General features: G+C 45.1%; 1 protein-coding gene and 1 pseudogene across 1 annotated transcript in view; both read right to left on the bottom strand.

Annotated features, from left to right (window-relative positions):
• The window catches only part of LOC147007894 (transcription initiation factor IIA subunit 1-like), a 99368-nt gene that overhangs the window by 38885 nt on the left and 43646 nt on the right, over positions 1-16837 (bottom strand). The gene's annotated exons all lie outside the window — the stretch shown is intronic.
• On the bottom strand, positions 8879-11768 carry LOC147007896 (intraflagellar transport protein 122 homolog pseudogene; annotated as a pseudogene).

The following is a 16837-nucleotide window of genomic DNA, read 5'->3' as shown; positions in this document are numbered from 1 at the left end:
AGACATAGCGAGGCTGTAAATTGTTCATTTGGACCGACGGGCCTTGGTAACCTCCGCTCGGGTTACACACGGTTCGGGTTCGGTAACGGCTCGTTCCGCTCGAGGTCCGTCGAGGGTGTGAATTCCACGGTAGCTTTGCCCACGTGGGTACTTAGATATATTGAAGTTTGGCAATTGACCCTACCCCACGAGGTCGAATTATTGGCGATTCATGATCTAGTAAGGGACCCGTGCTTTTCGGACTTATCCAAAAGGCACGACCTCAATTCCGGTGTGTTCGGTGGAGCCGACTCTACTGCTCCCTCCAGTGGTCATGCTAACCACTGATACCCGGCCCCGCAACAAAAAAAAAAAATATATATATATATATATATGTAAAACTCAATATGGAATCATTTAATATTGTTGTTTGAATATTTTTTATAAATGGTGTTTGTATTTTAAAATAATTTTGTATTTTGATGAATTGATGGTCGAAAACCGAGGGTGCACACTGAAGCAGGGTCCACAATTGAAAATGTCCGTTGTCACATACAGAGGGTTTTCAAAAAGTGATTTTTTTCCCCGTTTTTTGTGTGTTCAGGTTTTGAGGTGCTTGTTAGGCTTACGGTTCGGGTTGGGATTGTTTCGGGCTGTTTGGATCAATTAACTGTTTGGGTTTTTCAAATTTGTTTTGTTGTTGTTTTTTAAATAATTTTGATAAATAATTTTTTTCAATTGAAACGTGTCCTGCATTCATTTTACTACAATATATCGGTGTTAGTTGATGTCATTGTGGTTTTTAAAATATTTACGCTGAACATTTATTTTAGCATTTTCATATAAAGTGCTGTAATGCTCCAAAATAAACAAGACCTCCTGTTTGTGAACTCATAAAGCATCCATTAATGATTGTGGCTGCTGTTCGGTTTGGAGATATCAGGGAAAAAGTATCCATTTTTGGTGTCTTAAAATCATGTTTTGTGCATATCCATGGTAGGAGGCCATTTTGAAATTAAAACACTGACAGTTTTGAGCTTTGCACACAATAAACTACACGAGTAGTCGAGTTAGCATGCAAAGTTTCAGCTTCCGACTGAATTACGGCAGCTGGATGATGGCTGGGTACAAACTGAGACGGATGGCCGTGGACCTGGCGTTTGGGAAAGGTTGCGGGAGGAATATAAACAGCATGATCATGAACAAGAAGGCCAGGAGGATTAAAAATTATATGGACACCCAGCAGAACTGAAAACAAAACCTATCAAAGGTTGGAGTAGCGCCAGGTGAGCCAATGGTAATCCATACCTGACAGGCCCAACTATGTCCACGGATGTCCTTCTGCAGTTGGGTTAGCTGACATAAACTGACAGCCGCCGTTCCGAGGAGATTGGTGGCAACATTTGAACTCCGGCCACCGTAACATGTCGCTCTGCCCGAGTAAGAGACCGTCCACTCGACGAGCCAGAGATGGTTTAGAGGGGGAGAAGATTGGCCATGTGGTGTGTGAAGCATCCTCCGTCGCGTGCAGTACAGGGGTTGGGTTGTGGTGCACACTTAGACCCGGCCTTCGTTTTTTGTGTATAACAGAATGTTCTTGTGTAAAAGGGAAGTCACCTCACTTACCTGCTTGCCAGTACCTCAGTCGGAGCCAGGACCACCCTTGCGAAAGTAGGGGAAATGAAGCAGAAATCAAACTGTACATGGTGGTTAAACAGGGGGGGGGTCCTCTGTCACCCCCTCCCCTTCCCCCCACCCTGTCTTATTTAACATGGCGCTCAATCATTTGATGTGTGAACTAGAAGAGGATAGAACGCCGTACAGCTGCAGGCTCTCAGAGGCAGAGAACACAGAGTTGAGGACATCACTGGAGTTAGTGGTGGCAGAGGCCTAGGAAGGCAGGGTCTGGTTCAACGCGAGCAAAAGGGAAGACCCAAACGTGGAGAAGGAAGAAAGGGATACAGCCTATGTGGCCGAGGTAGACGCAGACACAGACCTGGACGATGAAGACTGGGTGCGTCCTGTGAGGGTGTGTGGTTTGGCATATGCCGACGACCTGAATCTGGTCAGCTCCACCTGGCAAGGTATGCAGAAGAGCCTGTCAATGCTCGAGCGTTTCTGTCGTGGCACTGGGCTCTGCCTCAACCGAGGTAAGATGAAGGGAGTTTACCTTGAGCACACCAGAGAGGGAACCCCGGACAACAACACTGCGGTGCTACAACCGGGTCAACAACTCCGATATCTGGGCATAACAATCAGCACATCCTGCATCGTCTGTCGTGAGGGCATCCACCATATGCTGGAGGTGTGGTTGAGCAGGGTGAGAAATGTGCAGGCCCGAGCGGTGAATACACTATAAGATCGTGGATCTCCAGCCACACTCGAACATGTACCCAACCAGGGAGGCGCTGGCCAGGGGGAGGGTCGGGGCTGATGTGCTCTGCAGACGATGTGAGGGAGAGGTGGAGACGCTGGCCAGGAACAGTGAATGGACGACCACCTCGGAGAAAACATTTGTTGGAAAAGAATTGGAATGGTACAGACCAGATTTGTTCCTCACGAAACCAGACAATCCTCCCATCATTCTGGACGTCACGGTAGTGTTCGAGAGGGACACGAGGACTCTGGAGCACACCAACCAGGCAAAGCTGAAACATACAGAGATTGGCGAGGGCTGCCCTCCTTTCGTCTGCAAGAGAGGAGTACCGATAATATGACAGTCAGGCACAGTACCATATTATGAGGCTTGTTGCATCTCAGTGCTGATTCGGACTGCGTTACCAACAGCACTTGCTCAACGATGAGCTCAACCCCGGGGGAGGAGTACAAAGCTGAAACATACGAAATCTTGAAATAATTGATAAGAACAGAGTTGAATGTTCCAGAGGTGAGGCTCCAAGTGTTTCCCCAACAATTCCTACATTCTCCAAACCATTTGGGAGGTCTGGCTTGGTGTCGTGGCACAGAGATTGGTGAGGGCTACCCTCCTTTCTCTCGATGTGCTGAGGACATTTGGCATTATGCTCCCAGCAGGGGACACACCAGACACACAGGACGAAGAGTATGACAGACAGGTATAGAAAGAAAAAGACGGAGAGGTGCAGATGAAACAGGACAGGTAGGGATAGAATATAAGAAGCAGATGGGTGGAGGGTAGGAGACGAAGCTGATAGAGAGGAGGGGGGAGGGGGCAGTGTGTAGTCTCACAATCAGTCTCACTGTTGCAGTCTCTTTCATTGCGCAGTCACTCATTGTTTGCTGTTGTTTCGCATCCTGGCAGCTGTTCATGCACACCTCCCATTGTGAGATTGGTATGGCATCAGCCACACCTCTCACGCAGTCGACGACAAAAAGATAAGTGACCAGACCACGGTGCCAAGCTTCACTCAACTTGGACGTAATGCAGGGAACGAGCGTGACGTTAGGTGTTTTGGTGGTAGGATTGTTGCGAATTTGGAAGTCTTATGCACACAGACAGTCAGCAGTCCCATAGTTCAGATTTGTCGTTAAGTATATGTGGTAGTTAGAATCCCTCCCCATGTCTCATGGGTTAATTTCATGTGTGCGCTGTGCGTTTCTTTTATAGTAAGATTTTTTACATCTTTAAATCTGCCAACGCCAACAAAACCCTCACTTCACTCCTCCTCCCACTCTGCGGGCGAACAGGCGCTTCAACCGCCCAACTTCCACTTCACACCACGGCGGCGCCATAACGCACGTGTTTCTGACTACGGACATGGGCGGAGCCCCCTCGCCTCGGAGCTCTGACTCCGCATCATCAAAAAGAATGCCTCCCCTGTCGACACTGGGGAAGGCAAAAGAGCCTCTCTCGGGGGAGGAGCACCGAGACGCCCCTCCTCCAATCACGGCTGGCCACGACACCCGAAACACCTCGTCCAATCCGGAGGCGAGTTACCAGTGAAACGGATCCCTCCACCGCGCACGGGGGGCATAAAAATAATCGGAAGCGCTCAAAGACAAGTGAGTGGGGGATCTTTTTCGGTCGTTCCTTGGGTCATCTTGGTTCCTGTCTTCATTCCCTGGTCGTCGTCGTCGCTCGTTGGTGGCTGGTCATCCATAGGATCCTGGTTGCTCGCTGGATTCTGGCTGTGGGTTCGAGTCCCACCGTGATGGTTCGTGTGCGCTTGTTGGATTGTGGTTCGTGTGGAGCGCTCGAGCTGGGGACCCCGATCCCTTTAATGGACTCCGAACTCACAAGTGCGGGTCGGCCAGACCGCACGAGGCGGCCAGGTACTCGACCAAACTCGAACCCACAGCTTGCCTTTACTCCGCGGCTGGAAGGTCCAAATAAAGGCCAATTGGCTCCATTTCTTTTTGGGTGTGTGTGTAGGTCTGTGGCCATTCTTATAAGTGGAATTGCATTAGTGCATTGCTTATTGTACATTGCAATTGAGTCGGATTAACTATGCTCTCTGTCTCCCTTCCTGATTATTGTGAATAAACCCGGTGTTAAATGTCCCAGCTCGTTTTCTGTGCTTTCTCTCATTGGCCTAGCATGGTTCGGGCTTGAGTTATTGTGAGGCCGATTGTGAGGTAGATTGTTATTTGGACCGGTGCGGCTTTGGTAATTCCCGCTCGGTTACGCCAGATCCGAGTCGGTAACAGCAACTCGGTTAGGACAAAGTTGGCTGAGGGTGTGACTTCCACGGTAGCTAGACCGCGCGGCTAATTAGGTAAATTGGAATCAGATAAAAAGACCCCAACCGCGCGGTCTAAATATTGGCGTCCACGGTCCATCAAGTGACCCGTCGACTTCGGAGTGACGACCTTCAATTCCGGGTGTTCGGTTGGAGACGGCCCAACTGCTCCATCTGGCAGTCGTTCCGCACCCCCAAACCCGGCACCACAACAGTATGTCTCTGTTGAATAATTATTTTTTTAATCTCTGCTTGCTTTGTTGCATATGCATTGGACTTGGGGTGCTTTCCATGCGGACACTAATCTTGTGGATGCTGCAGTGGAAAACCCTTCGGAAGAAGGGTCAGATCGGTCGGACACTTGTTGGGGGACCCGTGGAAACCATGGATAGGACAAAGAGTGCAATTTGGGTGACCCCCCACAAGTGATTGCCAAAATGATGACTACTCCTTGAAAACACCAGTTTGAATGTTCTCTTACAGCAAGAAAAGTGAACAATGCTAAACTACCTCCCCAAAGCCACGTGCTCTTGTTGCCGTCAAGTGTGACATGATGCTTCGCCAGGCCCAGCGCGGATGAGGCAGCAAGCAAAGTCTGAAAACTCATCGTTGAGCAAGTGCTGATGGTAACGCAGTCCGAATCAGCACTGAGATGTCACAAGTTCGATACTATGGTACTGTGCCTGACTGTTGTGTACTGGATGATGCGTTGGCACAATAATATGACACACCAATGAGTAGTGTGTTTGCTGAGGAACGGTGTGGGAGTGAGTCAAAATTCCGCTTCAATTTTCTCTTTCTTGACCGAAGATTGACCCAACGCTCTTTCAGCATGTCACAGTCCACCAAGCATGAGACAGGTAAGATAGTTCCGACTCACCTCCCACAGCTCTCTCTGATGTAGTTGATAAATTAAGGTGTGTGTCTTCAGCGTTAAGGCAGGAATCTTCGGTTCCCGGTGGAGAACCTTGGCAGGACGGCCATTCCACACGAACCAACACATCAAACTCAACTTTTCAAATGTAACCCTGGGTTTAAAATTAGACATTTTAAAAAGGTACACAAACTGGGTTCACAAATCTTAAATATCTTGGAGGTTGGTCCATTGATACCCCACATGCAGTCCTGGAAAGACAAATGTCCTCTCGAGCTTTCAGTCGTGGCAAATATGGGACATCACTGCACAGTGTAATTTTCCATGGAAAATCCCATCATCCATGGTGTGGTCAATTATGATGTTAGTGCACTTCTGGCAGAAAGCATGAAACTTCGCACAATCATAACATGACACCCATGGAACAATTTTAGCCTGGGAGCGACTTCATTTTTTTGCTTCCAGTCTGGTGACAGCTTTGAAGAATGCTACGATTCGACTCTGACTGAAGAATGAAGCAGAGAATGATCTGAAACTGAAGCTGCTGATGTCATGCAGGACTTTTTGATTCGCGAGGATGTGCCGATCGTACCGGATGTTGATGAAACCAGACAGATATATTAAGCAGCACTCATGTTGAAGAATGTCATTAAAACATCACCAAGGATGGAATATCCGTGGCCACCCACTGTCACAGACCTCACACTCAAATCTGCTCAACGTCTGATCCCCAGAGTTGTACGATCTCATGGCCGGGAGTGTTGGACTGTTCGATGATCCTACAATGATGAACTTTGTAAAGGGAGATCATGATGCCGATGTGAAGGTGATATCAATTTGCCAGGATGTAGTTCACCTTGCCTCCAAGGGTCGTTCACAGACACCTAAGTCTCTTGCACTGGGGTATGACCAGGCAACATTTGACAGGCTCATCAAGATTACTATTAAATATTTTTAATGACAGCTCTACAAGCTGCTTCGGTATTCGTTTACAAGCCATGGTGATACCTGGCAAAAATACTCACATTGTCACTACAATCTACATCGTCCCTCGTCAAAACACAACCAACAATACATCGATCGACGTACAAACTCCATGCCCTACGTTGGGCCCTGCGGTGCCAAGCTTGCAGTTCCCCTTTGAAACTATGTTGGTTCGTCATGGCGAGACAGCAGACAGCGGTGTCGGTGATGTTTTATCTCAGCCGTTGTGGTTTTTGATAATAAAATTACAAATTGACATTCAAGACAATGTTAAGGTGAGGAAGTAAACAAAGTACATGCACTGATGAGCCAAAACATTATGATCACTGACAGGTGAAGTGGATAACATTGATTATCTTGTTACAATGGCACCTCTCTGCAACAAAACGGACAATCCTCAACAATGAACTTGGTTTTCGTGAGAAGTGTTTCACCAATCGTGCCATAACACACGTGTTCATGAATACGGACGTGGGCCGAGCCCCCTCGCACGGAGCTCTGACTCCGCCCAATCAAAAAGAACGTCTCCCCTGTCGACACTGGGGAAGGCAAAAGAGCCTCTCTCGGGGGAGGAGCACCGAGACGCCCCTCCTCCAATCACGGCTGGCCACGACACCCGAAACACTTTGTCCAATCCGGAGGCGAGTTACCAGAGAAACGGATCCCTCCACCCCGCACGGGTGGGGGGGGATCGGGGGGGGGGGATAAAAAGAATCGGAGGCGCTCAAAGACAAGTGAGTGGGGGTCCTTTTTGGTCGTTCCTTGGTCATCTTGGTTCCCGTCTTTGTTCCCTGGTCGTCATCTTCGCTCGTCGTCCATAGGATCCTGGTTGCTCGCTGGATTCTGGCTGTGGGTTCGAGTCCCACCATGATGGTTCGTGTGTGCTCGTTGGATTGTGGTTCGTGTGGAGTGCTCGAGCTGGGGACCCCGATCCCTTTAATGGACTCCGAACTCACAAGTGCGGGTCGGCCAGACCGCACGAGGCGGCCAGGTACCCGACCAAACTCTAACCCACAGCTTGCCTATTGATCATTCCGTGTCATTTCAGCCGGGGGTTGCGGTGACCCCCTCAGATTTTTCTGAAAAATTCTCAAAGCTACCTTAACATACATGAGGAAGGTTTGCCAAGTTATAGCTCAAAATTCCAAGTAGTGTCCGAGATATGGCCCCACAAACACCCTAGGGGTGTTTCAATTCTGGCAGTCGTGAATTGCAGATTTGTATCTGAAGCATTTTTGGAGGGCTCTAAATTCCAGTTTTACAGAGTTCTAAAAATTCACACAAATGGTGCCTATTAGTGAGGCTTTCAGAATCTGACATCAAGAATGTTCTACTTAAAATACTTTTTAAGATAAGTGCTCTCAAAAGGAGTGATTTGTAACATGCAGTCAAAAAAATTTGAGTTTTCAAATTGCTGCCAACAGTCAGTTTATTCATCATGAAGAATTTTGTTGCCTGACTTCCATAATCTAGTGACTGGATCATTTACACAAGAAAACTGAAACCTTTTGGAGCAAAATCTTGGGTGCTATAGGTGTCTGAACTTTGCTCCAGACTCAACGACACTGAAATTTACCCCGGTTTTACCCCGTGTTCACCATGCTGACAGTTACACAGTTCTTTTAAATTTTTGTCACTTAAAGACACATACATAGGCAAACTGTGGTAGAAAATTCAAGAGTTGTTCTCAATCCCTTCTATAATTAAACGATTTTTATAAAGGCCCACTATTTAAAAAAAAAAACATGTTCGATGAAAGATGTAGAATTAAAGCAATAGGTGTGCTTTTGAAGTGGAAGTTCATAAGTTGTTCATAAGTTCATAAGTAAGTTCAAACATTCATAAGTTGGCACCACAATGATGAAATTGTTGTGTTTTTTGGTCAGAACAAGTATGTGGTTACTTGAATTTGGCTCACATTTTTTTAAAAGGATATTTTAGTTTAAGGCCGCCGACAATCTCAACCACAAATTAAGACACATAATGTGATCATAATAATCACCATTATAAATATTCATTTGCATATCTAATTTTTTTATATACTTCGTGCACATTGTATGAAAGTCTACATCCATTTGTAAATGCAGGTACAATATCTGATTCAACTTTTTTTTTCATAATTTCATATCAAATTGTTTGGGCAAATGTACTTGGATTCATTGTTCAAAGTGAACAGTGATTAGTTTTATAATTGCGAGGATATAATAAAATGTAACAATGAGCATTGGCAGTTACTACAGGGCTGTGTATAAGGTTAAAGCCTAAATAAGATAGAGTTGTGCTTCATGCCTAACTTTGGAAATTATTTTGGTACACTTCTTTTGGCTTTACTAAACTGATTTTATATATTGTTAGATTCCACTTTTTTTGTATACCTTGTCGAGGTTCGTGAGAGAGCTAACACACAACACACAGCAAGGGGGCGGGAGTGGGAAGGACAAAACAGTGGGGAACAGAGACAGGAGATCTGTGGAAGGGAGAGGGATGGGATGGGGAACATTGGGAATAGAAGATGGACATTACAGGGACTTTCAGGAAAGAAAGCAGGGAAACGTTTATCGATTGACCCAAAATATTTTAAATTTATGACGTCACATCCTCATTTGGTCGCCGGCAGTCAGGACAGCCATTTTTTCCAGCATAAGAAGCTCGTAGTCTTCACTGTGAAACATCTGGAAGCAGGAAGGACACATGGTGATTGCCACTTCAGGTAACCAGGAACGAAAAAATTGCCAACGTAGCGGTGATGGCCAACGCTTCATCACCACCTCGTGACGACACAATGCTCTCAGCCCAGCCTCACCCACGGTCACTGACTGGAACACCGAGCCTCCAGGCTTCAAACTCAGGCTTCCACCAAAAGGATATTCTTTTTCCTTTTTTGATGTTATGGTTGTCAAACGAAGGGTCTGAACAGGACCTGTACTAACTTCATACCTAAGCTCGTTTCCGACAGCTTAAAATTCAGAGGGAACTTCTGACTGAAGTAGAGCTTCCGCATCTTTATCGGACATTCCATTTTCCAAGAAAAATTCAACCAAAGGAAGCACCTCAAAAGAGGAGGAGTACACAAAAGGCTGATGGTAGTTTACACACACACACACACACACACACACACACACACACACACACACACACACACACACACACACACACACACACACACACACACACACACACACACACACGTCCTTGGCTGTTGAACAGGGGATTGTTACTGGAAGAGCGGTAGCACATGGGGATGAGGTCATCGTTATCCATGAAGGGCTTGGACAGGATTGTGAGAGATCCAAGCTCCACAGAATCTTGCAAGGCAGGTGGCATTTGCAGGGTCAGCAGGTGATCGTCGCAGAATCGAGCAAGCTTGTAAGCTCCTAGGGCTCGGCTCTGTTTTGCTAGTATGGACAGGATTTTCACCTTGGATATCCGTGGAGGGACAACCTTTGTGGTACTGTGCAGGAGGAAACGAGCAATGTTAAAGATCGATTCAGGCAGCAATGATGTGAATGGGTCATCCATGAATCTCTGAATGAAGTGGAAAGCATAGTAAAGTTCTGTTTGGCACTGGAAGTGGTGAAAATTTTCCAGCATTTCAGTTTCTTGTTCTGGAATATCACGTGCAATATGCAAACAATGGATAGAGAGTATCCAGTTGTAGTAAGCAGCATCAACAAAGCGTTTCTCTGATACAGCATTCTGTGTAAGCTGCTCCAACACCTGCAAAGCCTCCTTCTGCTGGCCTGCCTCAAAAAATGCTCTCTGTACTCCAAATCTGTCGTTCTCAGCTAGGCATTGGGCATATGCCAAGTAGCATTCGCCTTTCAACTCTGTGTGATGTTTCACCAGATCAAGCGCCTGGTCCCAATGGTGAAGGTCAATAAACAGAGCAAGAAGTGCTGACATCTTTCTGACAAGTGCCCCAATCTTTCTCAGACTCTCTTCTGCATGCTCGTATTTTCCGAGCCGCTGTAGATGACGAGCACAAGCTGCAAGTGCACTCCGCTCTGCTTTGTCCAACTTCCGTGCAACGCCAACAAGCATGTCCACCCAATTATTGTGACTGATTATTTCAATAGCCATGCTATGTTCTCCTACTGACAGGTACAGCTCTGCTGCTGTGCATGGATCGTGGATATTCTGTGTCCAGTCAGCTTGCTTCTTGATCAGCATTGTTGTACCCTTCACATTCCCAGCTCCAACAAACTCCTTAGCTTTGTTGAACATTCGAAGTTGCATGTACATTTCCATGGCGTGTTCCTCATTCCCTGAGCTCTTGTAGAGTAGTGCCGCTTCCTGAAACCTGCCCTGGTGTGCGTACACCTCTGCGCGGAAAAGCTCAGGGGATCCTTCACCCCGTGCCCTGCGATCCTTAATGCTGTGAATGAGCTCCAGAAATGGGGAATTTTTTTGACGTATGAAAACCTTTGCCGTTTCATAATCCTGTCCGTTGAGTGCATCCAGGCCGAGGTCCTGCCAGTTGCCCTCAGTCACACCAAGACATGCGATCTGGTATGCTTCCTTGTACATATTTCGCTCCAGATACTGGTACATTGGGGCTGATGGTGGAACCTCAACAGCAGACATGGCATGTGCATGCAGACAAGCCACTTAAGTCATACTTCCTTACAATATCAATATTTTTGGGATTTGCTAGATATCCGTTATTGTTGGGTTTTCCGTGTGTGTGTGTGTGTGTGTGCGTGTGTGTGTGTGTGTGTGTGTGTGTGTGTGTGTGTGTGTGTGTGTGTGTGTGTGTGTGTGTGTGTGTGTGTGTGTGTGTGTGTGTGTGTGTGCAACGTGAGGCTCCACAGCACAAACCAGCAAACCGATTTCGATGAAACTTGGCGAAAGGTGCCATATGAGCTGGGAGTGTGCGTGTTTGAGTTTCGTTGCGAAGCAACCACCCGTTGCTATGCAGCGGCCAAAGAACCGCGTTCACTATTTTCAATACTTGTCTTACAGTTTTGAATGTGGAGAAACGAGACTTCGGAATTAAACACTTCGAGATATTTAGAAAATTTTATTCGAGCCGATTTTTGATTCCGGTTTTATTTTTCAAATGGTAGTCCTTCAAAAATAGGGTGTCTTTGCCGTCATTTTAAATGAGGTAGAAAAGTGGGAGAAGCTTAGGGAAAGTGGACGTGGTTGATGAAAAGTGGGAGTGGCGTAGGGGAGTGGGCGTGGCTTATGAAAAATGGGCGTGGCTTATGGAAAAATAATGTGTGACTCAGGAGGTGGTCAAACAAGAGCATTGAGAGAAGTTTATCAGGTTTTCCGTCTGTCTGTTGGGATTCGCTAGATATTCCTTATTGTCGGGTTTTCCGTCTGTCTGTCTGTCTGTGTGTGTTTGTGTCTGCAACGCGAGGCTCCAGAGCACAAACCAGCAAACCGATTTCGATGAAACTTGGCGAACAGGTGTCATATGGGCTGGGAGTATGCGCGTTTGAGTTTCATTGCGAAGCAACCACCCGTTGCTATGCAGCGGCCGAAAACCGCATTCACTATTTTCAATACTTGTCCTACAGTTTTGAATGTGGAGAAACGAGACTTCGGAATTAAACACATCGAGATATGAAGAAAATTTTACTCGAGCCGATTTTTGATTTCGGTTTTATTTTTCAAATGGTTGTCCTTCGAAAATAGGGTGTCTATTTACCGTCATTTTTTATGAGTGCCAGTTGGCAAAATACGCAATAGGAAAAATCTTGCCAGGCAGAGGAACAATTGTATGTGAACCAATACGTCTTGGCAATGAATCTTCGTCGGTGGATCGGTCAGAATGAAAAGCATCGTATCAGCGCTTCGATCCTAAGCGGATGCCTCGTCACCTACCGGCTTGTTTTACTGCTGTCTGCTTTTTTCTATCTTTTGTGCATTCTTTTCCTGCAATCAAAAAGTTATCGTCTTCATTATTCCACATCTGTAAATTATGAATATCATAAATTTTTATCTTTCTCTTGTCTCATGACCCTGATTATTCCCACCATCTCGAGCGGTCGGCCAGGTAAGACTGTTAGAGCTGGCCACACCTGACTTTCGAATGATGTAATTTTGACGGAAATTTGCAATTTGGAAAGAATGCAGGTCATAACTCCCCGACTCTTCACGAAAAACAGCGTGAGGTCTTTCCCATCAACCAACCAATGCTAGTCGATGGGATACCCAGCTTAACATCCATTTTAGGAGTGGCAAACTGTGTTGCAATGCCCTACCTGCGAAACACCAATCCAGCAGGTTATAGTGGGGCCGAGAAGAGTGGGTTCGATGATAAAAGTGAGAATGAGATGGTGAGGGTGAAAACACACACACACACACACACACACACACACACACACACACACACACACACACACACACACACACACACACACACACACACACACACACACACACACACTAGGCAATGTGAAAAGAGTACAAACACGGTTCAAGTCTTGTACAATGTGAGAGACAAGGTCAGTGCAGTAATAACGCAATGAAAGTCATGAACGGCGATTTCCAGTTCAGTTCAGATCTTGCCACACCATTAGAGCGGTAGCTTACAGCTAACTTTGTCTCGTCAGTGATCAAACCTGGAAGACAATAATTCTGGGCTTACTACCAACTCAGCTATTCTGTAACTATAACCTCAGTAAGCACATTATTTATGTTTGAACATTTATGTTTTGTTGTTCTTCTGACGCTGAAAGCATGGTTCATCAAAAATCATCAGTCAGATATTTGAAGGATCCCTTCGATCTCAAGGTGAAATATTACAATGAATGCAGTAAATGTTTTGCTTTAGATTTCATTTAGCTTAAGGAGGCAATGCATGATCACTTATAAAATGTTTTCCAAAGTGAATAAATTCAAAAACATTTGCTTCGCATTTGATTCTGGGCTGACAGGATGTTGTAGAGGTATGCACACTCACCTCTAAGCTGTCTAGTCTGGGTTTGAAATCCCGTCCCAGCTGTAAACTGTCACCCCTGTGTTTCACAGTAATGGGTGTACCGTTCCTGGGATGGACTTTAAACTGCTTGCTGTCCCATCTGCCAGTATTCGTTGGTGGATGTTAACGATCCAAAGGTATCTTTCGTGAAGAGTAGGCGAGCTATCGCCGGCATCCTTAAAAATTACAAATTGCTGCCCTAATCAGTAGAGGGCATTGCATCAGTCGCACAGCCGCACCGTAAGCCAATGATGCTACCGCAGCCTTGTGCTGCATATAAACAAAGAAGAAAAAGAAACATTTGATGAATCATTTTGACTTCCATAAATAACAATAAACTTCCGAGTTAAAATGCCACCAACAATAAAATATATATTCCATCAGAGATGGGGAATCCCCCACCATTGAATGAAAAGGTCATACATATTCCAGACAATGAGGGAGGTGAATTGGAAACAAGACACCATTTGGTCATCATCTTGAAAAAGTTCCCCAGGGGTGAGGAACGTCGTAACCAAAAAGAATTGAAATCAGATAAGCGTTTTTCCATTTATTACAAAAAAATTTTTTTTCAAGATGGCCGCCCCAGTCGGCCATCTTGGATCCGGCCACGCCCAAAATCAATCGGGTTCTTCCTTTTCAGGTGGTACATGTGTGACCCAAATTTCAAATCGATATGGCGAACAGTTTATGAGTTATCACACTCACAGCTATAAATGTTGACGCCTGGACGGACGGACGGACGGACGGACGGACAGCCGGGTGACCTGGGTGACAACAATATCCCCCTTCCGCCACGCGGCGGGGGATAAAATTGGAAACTAGTGTGTGTGTGCACGCGTGCGTGTGTTTATGTGTGTGAGACATAGGTACTGCATTTCCAAACCAGTGGACAGAACAAATTATAATTTGATGGTTTGACTTGGAATGTACCTGGGAAGGTTTTTGGTGTGAAAAACAATTCATAGTCATGGGGATTTGGGAGGGTTTTTGTACGTCGTGTTGCACCACTCCCAAATGAGTGTATCGCAAGTCTGGCGGTTTACAGTATTATAATAGTCGACATCTCTGTTTGAAAATTTTACAGAATCGAAAACTACTTCGCCAATTTACTTCTGTGCTCTGTATTTTATGCACTCCTAAATGGCTGAACGAAATAAGTTGAAAAGTGGTGGTTGTACTCTGGGTGTGTGGAGAAATGCTGTAATAAGTTGGGATGGCCACCTCCAACTTGAAGGTTTTTACTTTTATGTGAAAGTGAGGAATTATTTTAAGCAGTGGGTGAATTATCATTCTTGCTAATGCACTCTTCCTACACCGCTGGACAGAATAACCTGAAAAATGGATGTTATCATTAAAATAGATAAATGAAACCTCGAGAAGTTGAAAAAAATCATTTAACTGGAATGGCCACTCAGTGGCTTGCACACCTCCACCAGGGTGATTAGTTTACGTTTTGTATCCCACTGATAGGCCGGAACTGGATTCGGACCTGAACTAACATTTATTAACCTCCGCCATCGAAGATGGACGGAGGTTACTGTTTTCACCCCTGTCTGTTTGTTTATTTGTTTGTTTGCCAACAGTATTACGGAAAAACTCCTGGATGGATTTCGACGAAACTTGGTGGGGGGATTTAGGTATGGTCCAAGGATCATGCCATTATATTTTGGACTTGGTCCAAAGTCCAATCTGGCCGCGATGGCAGCCATTTTGAAAAATATTCGAATTTTTGTTTTTGCATTTCTACATGTTTTAAGTGATTTCCAACCAAAAAATATAAAATTTGTTGGAGAAAATTTTTTTTAGAAATTTTGCAACTTTTAAAAAAAAAATTAGATTTTTTTTTGGGCATTTCTACATGCGCATCGATCAAGTTTAGTTTATTCAATCGTGGTTCAGTGGAGTCTGATCCGTTTTGACCTACAATGAATAGGATATCAGGTTCACTTAAGTGACCCAGCAGTATTGACGGCGGAGGTTTTGCACTCTTCCGAGTGCTCCCCCTCGAGTTCTGCTTGTTCTTGTCACCAAACCAACTCATCCACCAAGTTTTGTCAGAATCCGTACACAACTTTTTCAGATTTTGTGCTACATGTCGTTTAGCCCGATCTCTCAATGGTGAAGCATCACTTTAAAAATTCTCAGATCTGAATGCAGATTCAGATCTTCACCAAAATCTAATCAATTCTTCCTTGTTACACACCTAACCTGCCCACCAAGTTTCGTTCGTATCCAATCACAACTTCACCAATAAATCTAATCATTTTGTCTGTGTCACATTCCAAAGCTCTCCACCAAATTCCGTCCCCCACAAGTTTTTGAGATATCCTGATCACAAACAAAGAAATTAATAAACACAGACGGCAGTGAAAACATAACCTCCATGAAGGCGGAGGTAAAAATGCTCTTTGTAATCGTGCAATAATGAATACTGCAGTTCAAGTTCAAGTTTATTTTCCACAATAATCATCATATATGTGGGGGGTGGTGGGGCTGGGGGAGGATGGAAGGCGCGTTGAAGTTGAAACATACGTGTCTTTGTTTGTGGGATGAAACATACGTTGAAACTTAGTGGTTGTCCTTGCCATGCATGGAAATGCTCCACCCATGTTGGGATGGCCACCTCCAACTTGTGTTTTTTGGGATGGCCTCCAGCTTGTGTCATAAAAATGAAGAAATCTTGTTGTAATTTAACATCTGCCTCTTTTTTGTTTTGTTTGAATTCAACCCCCCCCGCTCACCCCCTTCCTTTCCATGTGTCTTCTGGAAGGAGCAAATGTTTTGTTGGTTATAATCCATTTATTTTTCAGTGAAATGCCTGACTTGCCAATCTGAGTCGAATCAGTGCCAGCCGATGATGGATATTCTTCTTGATATGCAGGTTTGAATTTTTATGGAATATTTCTATTCCACCCAATCTTCTGATTCTGTGAGCCATAACAGGTGGACAAAAGGAAGTAAAACTCGAATTCAGAGAATGCTTTACCCATGCATTCTTGAGAAAAAGGACATGTTCAGGGTCTTTTCAACTCTTGCTTTGCATTTTCGAGCACAATCTATGGGAGCTTTGTTCATGAACTTTGAATAGCAGGCACGATGGGTCAAAGGGAACAGTCCAGAGCTGAACCTTTTGCCAACTCTTCTCGAAGAAACTTACGGTTTTGGAATGATATTTGGAGAATGATATGAACTTATTAGTCAGGGATCCAGACCCATGATTTTAAGATGGACCGGACACCACTTCCTATACTTTGCAGGCCTCATTTTTTTTTTAGTTTGGTGTCTCAGGATGAAGAATCAAGAGGCCTGCTCGGGCATCTCGATTGTGAACACATCACAAATTGTATTTGAACATCGGTACCCACCAAAAAATGAGTGCGATTTTCGGTATCACTAATTTTTCAGAAA

The sequence above is a fragment of the Eptatretus burgeri genome, chromosome 23, assembly GCF_056783735.1.
Source record: "Eptatretus burgeri isolate ZD-2024b chromosome 23, Ebu_testis_v1, whole genome shotgun sequence".
NCBI lineage: Eukaryota > Metazoa > Chordata > Myxini > Myxiniformes > Myxinidae > Eptatretus > Eptatretus burgeri.
The sequence above is the reverse complement of the archived record's forward strand: the minus strand, read 5'-3'. Positions and strand labels throughout refer to the sequence as shown.